This window comes from Sinohyriopsis cumingii, chromosome 17 (genome assembly GCF_028554795.1).
Source record: "Sinohyriopsis cumingii isolate HCF-2022 chromosome 17, ASM2855479v2, whole genome shotgun sequence".
Taxonomy (NCBI): domain Eukaryota; kingdom Metazoa; phylum Mollusca; class Bivalvia; order Unionida; family Unionidae; genus Sinohyriopsis; species Sinohyriopsis cumingii.
In genome coordinates, this window is record NC_142977.1 from 22,197,446 (window position 1) to 22,207,013 (window position 9,568).

Genomic DNA, 9,568 nt, shown 5'->3' on the forward strand with positions numbered 1-9,568 from the left:
GCAACTGGTGCAGTAATGTGACTGAATAATATCTAACATGTATACACAAAAAGCTGTCAACTGATTATCTTCTTGTTGGAGAGTTTAGGCAAAATACAGTATTTTTTTTAGATATTATAACAAAGGTGTCAATGTGCTCCATGATGGCTTTGATGTGTGTGAGTGTGTGTGATTTAGATTTTTAACGTTGCTTTAACAATTTTTCAGGCATATTGCTAAAATGTCAGCAGTTTATAGTGATGTCTAGCACTGGGGCATCATGCCACAGACATTTAGCATGATGTCCCACCCAGTCACATTATCCTGACACCAGGTTGACCAGTCCTAACACAATCCTCTTAATGCTGAGCGCCAAGCGAGGCAGCTGTTAGTACCATTTTTATAAGTCTTTGGTATGACTCAGCCAGGGATTGAACCCATGACCTCCCACATCTGAGGCGGATGCTCTAACCACTAAGCAGTCAGAGTCTTTGGTTAATAACCACCACCAAGATAACAAGGAAACAATGACCAAAAAATTATTTAGACATTAACACATGAGTAAATATTTTGATACATTTTTTAATCTTGTTTAACTGCCAATGTGTTTGTTCAAGATGTTTCAAGTAAAACTTTTTCACACTTCCACCAATGCAATGCAACAATGGTAAACATATTAACTGTCACCTATGAGCAACATAAGAAGAAATTACATAAAGCCAGACACACTTCTGATGCTAATGAACATAAACCCTGCTGATCCAATGAGTAATGATGACAATGTTAGAGCAAATGAACAATTGCCGACATCAGGACCTGGAGGAAAACATTGCTTTACTTGAAATATTTTAAAATCTGAATAAACATGCAAGTCAATTTAATATGACTTCATTTATTTCTATTCATATTTGAAAAAAAAAAAGAGGGCAATTTTGGGCACATGGAAACTGTAGCAATGGCTAGTGGAACTTGAGTCAACGCTTTAATGTCATCAGCATTGGCCTGTGTAGGAAAACAAATATCTTTGAGCACTGACATTATAAAATAATACTAAGATATACTTCCATTCTGGAATTAACACATAAATAATCATACAAAGTAAATACTTGTCAACATGGTGGTGGATACTGGCAACTAAAACAGTGTTGCAAATAGGATAACAAAGACAGAGGAACAATTAAATCTATTATTAAAATATACTACCTAATTAGAGTTTATTTAAATAAATTTTGGCTAATGATAACCTTAGATTAAATTGGTTTACCATATTTTGTCCACCATGATGATAACATGCAATTATCAGGGTAATTCATTTTCCAATATTGGCGCCGAGTGGTCTAAAGCGCTCTCCGTTACGGATCACTGCCATATCACCTCTGTCTGCGTGGGTTTGAGTCTAGGATTCGGCTAATGTGGGTATGTGAGAAAGCTTGCCAGTAGCTTCTCGTGGGTCGGTGGTTCTTTCTGGGGTTTTCCCGGGTTCTTCCTCCACCATTAATACTGGCTGCCATGTATAGCCTTTCGTGTGCTGAAATATGGCGTTAAACCCTACAACAACACCAACAACACCAACTCCAATATTGGCTTGCTATGTCATATTTGGATATTCTATGATACACTGTTTAATGCATGCCATCATGTTTCCAAAATAGGGCAGCCTTGTCCTTGTATGTCATTATATGGCATGTAAGAAAGCAAGGCTGTAAACAGAGTAGTTATTAGTTGAATTAATAAGGCAGACAAAGCAAAAGAAAATATTGGATAAAGGAGGTATACAATATCTGCCACATACTTCTGCAATAATATGCAGCAATTCTGGTATTATAAAAGGACTTTCAAACTTCTTTCTGCGTATGTTCAAACTTTTTTAAAGTAGGCTGAAAAAGTGCTGTGTGTGAATCACACCCCGCTACTCCGCTAATACACACAGGCTCATATAAGTACCTCATTCACGAAGGAGGGGTTCTAATATTAGTACTAAGTCTGCATTGCACTTCCACACTTACATTATTGCTATGAAAAATTGCATCATGTGATCAAGTAATTCATGAAATCGGTATGTAGTTAACCTGAAATAATCTGGGCCGTAGAATTTGTCCCTTCCAGATCTTCCGCTCTAATCTAGTCTTAGTGTACACTTATTATCTACAAGCATTTATTATCATATATATCAATATTTTCTGAATTACATTCTCTCGATACTAACAAATTAATATTTATTTATATATGCACTATACATTAGTCACTTCTGGCAATCTCAAAAAAACTTAAACCCTCTTCGTCATTAGGGAAACGTAGACCTCGAAAATACGTTATACTAACGGTCACCAAACACTTGACATTCAATTCAGCCAACCATCACAAACTTCAAATATTTTCACTGCCAAATACCTTCTGTTAGAATATAAATTAAGTTTTCTCTTACAGCTGTATCACCATATGCGACTCTGGACACTGTTAGCGCGAAAAAGAGACACTGGCTGACATCCACCTATGAAAAGTGCGTAGGTTATTTTTTTCATTAAGTTTTCCTGACGAAATGTGCGTCTAGGAGGGGGCGCACGGGGTCACGATTTGAGGGACATAGGACAGAAATTTCCGCTTGCAAGCGCTGAATGGGCAACACTACAAAATTGTTCATTGTATTGAATAATATTAAGATATCTCTTCTCAATTATGTAATATAATATTAAGTTTTAAAAAAAATATGTTATTTACAAGTTACACAGAAGTTTCATTTTTTAATATAATATATAATAATATTAACCAAAATATCCATTGACTGTAATTATCAAACATTTTTATTATAACCACCAATATGAATGTGGTTATATATCTGTGATGTATGTTTCTTATCTAATCTCTTTTTCTTATAATGTTTGTTTTCTAAGAAGAACAGTGTGAATTAATTAGTATTCATTCTTCAACTTAATGTAATAATTAATAACAACAATAAATTAACTAATTCAAAAAATCTTATAATAAAAGCTTTAATGTTATATGATTCATCATTATTTTAATGTTGCCATCAAGAAACAAATTCATTCTGCTGCCATTACCTTAATAATAATAATAATATTAATAATAATAATAATAATAATAATAATATTATTATTATTATTATTATTATCATCAATGAAAATACAAAAATAAATACAATGTACAAGATATTGTTTCATGGTGAATGTGGTGCTTTTATGTTGCAAGATTGCTTTTTTTTATGTAGCAAGATTGCTTTCTCTTTATGTTACAAGATTGCACACTACTGACGACAGCACAGCTAACAGTGCTGATATCTGTAATAGCAGCAGTTTATGTGATGATATCTGTAATTCCAGCATATTTAGTATTGATATCTGTAATAAAAGCAAGTTAATGTAATATTTGATTAAACAGCACAGTTTTAGCATTCATATCTGTATAATTTCAAATGTTTTAGTGTTTATACCTTTATTACCACATTGCTGATAATCATCTCACATGTAATGCATCAAAGAGAAAGGAGAGAAGCCCACCAGCCCATACAATGGAAGTAATAAATATTACACTTTACTGAGAACAAAGAACAAGATTTCAAATTAATATTACAAAATTATTCACAAAAATTTAAGATCATATTTCTTCCAAACATGAAAAATCTTTCTTAATGCATGAATAATGTAACACAGCTGAAGGACCCATCCAAATAATGCATGTGGCCTCATTTTGGATTATTATCCATGGGCTACACTCAGGCAGTATAGGGCTGGTGAAGAAAAGTATCAAAGCGTTACGATTTTCCATGGAACATGCTCCAAGAGCTCAGGTGTTTTATGGCAACAAGACCTGTAATATGACAGAAAGACTCTGATGTAATGTGACAGAAAGACTCTGATGACATAATTTGTTCTTGATTTCTCTTCTGTACAGTGGGTTATATATATCATCGCTAGCCAAGATTCTGATATGATAACCCTATCTACAATTTGGCGGATTGAACAGATATTTTAGTGCTTTGTCCTAGTGACATCTATTGGATTTACCAATACCAACCAATAGTGTGTAACCGTGCCAAAAATGATGGAGGCAATTGACCTAAAAATGACACATTGTAAGTTTAACGTCGAAAGTATGCCTGTGTTTCAGAGGGAAGCCATTACAGGTTTGAGTCAAAGGTATTTGTACAAACATGGACCAACAGTGGAAAATTGCTTATTTATCACTCCACTCAAGACAGTCCATAGACTTTTTAAACTAAATATATGTACTGGAAAATACTGAATGTTGATTCCAATTTGGTAAACATGGAAATGTTTCTATTGTCTATATAGTTTTCATTTCTTTTTCATTCTTTTTTTTTTTTTTGATGTGTCTATTTTCACTCAGAAATGTAATAAATTATGGTAAATATTCAAAATTCTCTTTTTTCAACAGAATTGTAATCTTCTGACAGTGACAGAGCTGTTGCCAGGATTTTATCTAAAGAGGGGAGCCTCCACCAGGTCACAAAAATAAGGGAAGAGTAGACAAAAACAGGAGGGGGAGGAGGAAATAGCCATAGTTCAATATCTACCTTAAGATTTTTTAACATCCATCTCTTTCTTCCTTCTCCGCTCTGTTAGAGCTCTATTGAAATAAAAATCTTGTTCATTTTTTCTGAGCTTACTATTTGCCTTATCTGCATATGAATATTATTAACTACCAAGAACCTCTTTCATACTTAAGTGTTAACAGCTGAATAAAACTGTAAACTCTGTGTGTGTGTGATTTGGATTTTTAACGTAGCTTTAACAATATTTCAGTCATATCACTATGATGTATGCTGTGTGGCAGTTTATAGTGATGCCTAGCACTGGGGCAACATGCCACAGACATGTAGCATGATGTCCCACCCAGTCACATTATCCAGACACCAGGCCGACCAGTCCTAACATGAACCTCGTAATGCTGAGCACCAAGCAAGGCAGCTGTTAGTATCATTTTTGTAAGTCTTTGGTATGACACAGCTAGGGATTGAACCCATGGCCTCCCACATCTGAGGGGGATACTCTGACCACTAGGCCACCGGAGCAGTCATTACATACTGTGGAAAGCATTGTTTTAGGCACAACTCTAAACTAATCTGCACGAGTTCTCATGCATCACCAAGCATATCCTCCAAGTGCACAACTTCCTAAAAATCCCACATCCTCGCACATCTCTGGTACATATGCCATAAATGCAGATGTAAATTTATGTACAAACATATAAATGTAGCCCATAAGTAAGTTTCTTATCTCATATCTGATATTCCCTGTAATTATTATTGTATTACACAAAATAATATACTTGCACATTCGAACACAATAGTTCTATTCTTTTTCTAGTTCAGATTTTTTAAATTTATTTTTAATATTTTTTATTTATTATTTGTTTCAATGTTTAAACAAATAAAATGAAATGAGAATAGATAAATGCCATTACAGTTTCAAATAATTTTCATTTATGTTTCTCTCTATCTACATAAAATACCTAAACAGCGTATATACAAACCAGTTCGTGAATGTGCGTTATCCCAAACTGGGCTAAATATTCTTAGTTGCCTTCATGCCCTTGCAATGGGTCTTCTTATTAGGCTTTCTGACATGGGATTAAGGCCTTGGTACTCTGAAAACCCCATCAAAAGACATTAGTCAATGGTTTTACTTCTTTGTCCACCTTGAAAACACTGAGTCATTTATTTTCTTCTGCCGAATTTGATGGCCAAACTAAGTGAAACTTTACTAAGTTTATTTGTATTTGTGGTAAAATATTAAGATTTTATTCCAACAGTAAACATTTTCCAGTATTTTAAGTTTAAATCTTCTTTGTCATTGTACTGCCACTATGTTAATCGAGTCAGATATTTATACTTAAAAATAAACATTACAATACACACAGAGGCAAGCAAACATTTCTATTTCTTATATACTTATTGTGTTTATTTTTTTATCTTTGTTCATTTTTGCAGCAAAGGTAAATGTAGCATATGGAACCCATCTGGACAGCAAAGACTATATCAACAAGTAAATGACTAATGCTTGAGGCAGAGTCACAGGCACTTGATTCTGGAGTAAACTCTGTGGACAGAGTTCATGATACTCTTATCTTGGGTTGATGCTGCCTTTCAAGTATGCATCAGCAATTTAAATTTCTGAGCAATAACCAATGGATAAACAGGTGTTTTGGGCAATAACCAATGGATAAACATGTCTTCTGGGCAATAACCAATGGATAAACAGGTGTTCTGGGCAATAACCAATGGATAAACAGGTGTTCTGTTCTTGCAGGGATTAATACTAGAAAAGTGTGTCTGCAGGATTAATGCCATGACTCGAAGATGAGATTTTACTGACCATTCTCATACAAAGGTGAGTCAAAATAAATGTATTAGATATCTGTGATCAGCCAGATATACTGTGAGATGAAAACATGTATGCTCCTGCACAAATATTGCCAAGGACTGTAGGTCTCCACCACTTGTAATTTCAGAAGAAGAAAAAAATGCAGAGAACAACTTGTTGGTCTAGTCTTAATACAGTGTATAGTAGGACCATTAAATAGGAAGTGACAAAGAAAGTCATTGAAAAAAAAAATATATACAACCTAAATGAGGGTCAGATAAAAACAACTCTACTGGTTATTTAATTTTCGACCATAGCATGGGGGGAAGCTGGAACTTTCTTTGCAACCAGGACTTTTTCTTTTACCTCAGGATCATTTTTTTTTTTTACTCAACTAATATGATAGTTTCGGTAAGGTCTTTTTCCTAAAACAATATCGAAACATATATATTGTGTTTCATGCATAATCGTAGCCCACAGGCACTTGATTCTGGGGTAAACTAATGTGTACACTCATAGTGAGTGTACACATTAGTTTACCCCAGAATCAAGTGCCTGTGCCGTAGCCAGATTTTTTTCTCACAACAATCACGTTTGTTCCCACTCCTTACCACAATGTAAACATTAACGTAGCTATGCTCATTCTAGGGGAGATAACTCCAAGCAGCTTTGTAAAATGCACCCCCGAGTCCAGGAGTCACGGTACCAATTCAACTCCCATATTAAACATATGGAAACACCATCATATTCAGAATTCAATAACTTAAAATTTCTGGGTGCTGATGATCAGACTTACATTTCTCCATGCACAAATATCCTTGGTGCAAACTTCTGTGTGGAGAACACCATATGACCCGCGGCATATTTTTAATCTACATGGGCATGAAACACGTTATTTATTCTGCACCAAATGAATCAGGTGCTACTTTCATTATTGAGTACTCCTAAGTCAAGCCTGTAAAAATACTAAAATTGCATCAATAGAATTTTGTCTATATTTTTTTAAATTACAGATAGGATAAGCTCTCAAAAGATATTTTTACTAACATTTTAATTTTCATTATTAACCAATTATGGATTACCAAACCCGTAAATACACCAATATAGACTGGTTCACAGTTCTTCCGTATAATTAGTACCGTGTGTCCTCCATGTTTTAACTTTCTTTTTTGTTCACTTATACTAATGTTTGAACACCAACACATTTATATAGTGTAAGGTAATATGTAAAAAAAAAAATGAAATTAGATATGCTTGCAAATTCCCTTTGTTAACGAGAAAACTGCTGATCTCCAAATGTCAAAAATTGTGACGCTGGACTACATGTCTGATTTGGATTTGAACTTTCGGTCAGCTTCTATCGTAATATCTTCGGGTTTAAGGAGACAAATATAAATATGAAGTAATAACAGCCCAGTATATCCAAAATGTGTATAATACTCCTTGAAAATGCAACTCTCTCTCTCTCTCTCTCCCCTTCTTTCTCTCTTCTTTCCTCTCTCTCTCTCTCTCTCTCTCTCCTCTTTCTCTCTCTCGTTCTCTCTCTCTCTCACGTTCTGTCTTTCTCTCACGTTCTCTCTCTCTCTCTCTCATTCTCTCTCGCTCGCTCGTTCTCTCTCTCTCTCTTTCTCTTTCGCTCTCTCTCTCTCTCTCTCTCTCGCAAACACACACACACACGCACGCACGCACACACAAAGAAATTTATATGTAGTGGATTCAATAATCAGTGAAAAGTTTTCTTTTAGGTAGTCAGAAGAGAAATTATGAATCGCATATATCGATCCCAGGTCCGCGGGTAAACGGCACCCATCGCCTTGCCTGCACACACGAGCCCATATTCCATAACACACACACACACACACACATTTGGATTTAGAGTCTAATCTTATAAATTAAACATTGGCATTCTCTTTGCCAGCTTCATGGCATGCATAAGACGTTGCTTCACATACTTTCTGTTTGTGTCCAAACTGATGGCACCCAAATACTCAGTTTCTTTCTTATGTGATGGCATATACCTGTGTCAAATGACCAGACGGACCACATAAGTGAAAATATAGTTTATAATGTTTGAAAATGGAGGCTTGCATCCTTAGCTGGATGTTCATTTTCTACAATTGAACTGCCAATTGTAAGATTCCAGTATTTTCAGGCTTGTGATTTCCTCTGATGGATTCTGGTTCATAGCACAGACACATCTCCTTGCGGAAGGGGTGCTAACTTTTTTATGTCTCATTTGTATGAGCTAGTTGAGGTGGTGTTGTCACATGTATCTTAGCTGTGGGAACCCAGATTATGGTATTAGCCACAGACTTGTCTGAGCGGAGGGAAGGGAGTGTACTATTGTTTATGTTGTATGTGTGAGGCTCGTATTGGTGTTGTTCGTAATGCAGGCATAATCGGGGAATCAATTTCTGAACATCTGACACTATTGTTGTTTGGGGATCACTCTAGATTGCTGTTTCACATGAGGTTGCTTGTACATTAATCAATCACTGTGCAGATTTGTTAGCACGTAATTGTTGTTTTAATTATTCAGTTTGGGCCTTCAAGTTCCCACTTGTTCTTTGATGTATACACATGGACCAATCACTTTGGATTAAGCCATCATTGTAACGATTTGAATGATGGAACGTGCAACTTGCCTGGCGCTGTGGATTTTGTTGTCTGGATCCTTTAGATCCAAGGCTTTAGAAATTGTTACATGCTTGGTAACAAATGTTGTGCTTAAGTGTAAATGTTGGCGTAAAAATGACTTTAGCTTGAGTTTTCTAGTCATGTTTATGTCTACTGATAATATAACACGTGATCATAAACAAAGTAGCTGTCATGGTGTTATTCTCCTGCGTTATTTAGTTTGTACCATTTTTAAGACTTATTTAAGTTCAGAATCCAATTTATGTTTTAAAACACCTGACGTATGTGGAGCTGTTTACACGGCGAGACTATATTTATGTTTGACCCTAAGGAACTCTTGATGAGTGTCAGACATATTAGATATAGTCCAATTCATCATCTGCACAACTATTGTCACTCTGTCCATGGCTTCCTTGCATAGCTTGTGTGCAGCTCATATCTTCAGGTATATCAGGCATACAAAAGTCAGGGAATGACGCAATGAGCTAGCTCCATGCGCACAGTAGGGAACCACCGAGGCTGGCATTGAAATGTGTTTTCATGGTTTTGAAAACTTGGTTTTCAGCTTATTTATAACAGGGTTGATAAAGAACAATATCAAATCCTTATAT

The 9,568-nt window shown here is 35.4% G+C and overlaps 1 protein-coding gene across 4 annotated transcripts in view; it reads right to left on the reverse strand.

The window, feature by feature from the left end:
* Positions 1–7,203, reverse strand: part of LOC149777916 (uncharacterized) — a 57,094-nt gene extending 49,891 nt beyond the window's left edge. Inside the window, exon 1 of one of the 4 annotated variants that reach the window (XM_089939012.1) lies at positions 7,117–7,203. The gene's annotated coding sequence lies outside the window, so the exon portion shown is untranslated. Of the gene's footprint in view, positions 1–2,370; positions 2,537–6,931; positions 6,950–7,116 lie in introns of those variants that run through there. The other 3 variants (XM_089939013.1, XM_089939010.1, XM_089939011.1) reach the window with 3 other exon arrangements.
* Positions 7,204–9,568: the final 2,365 nt, after the last annotated feature.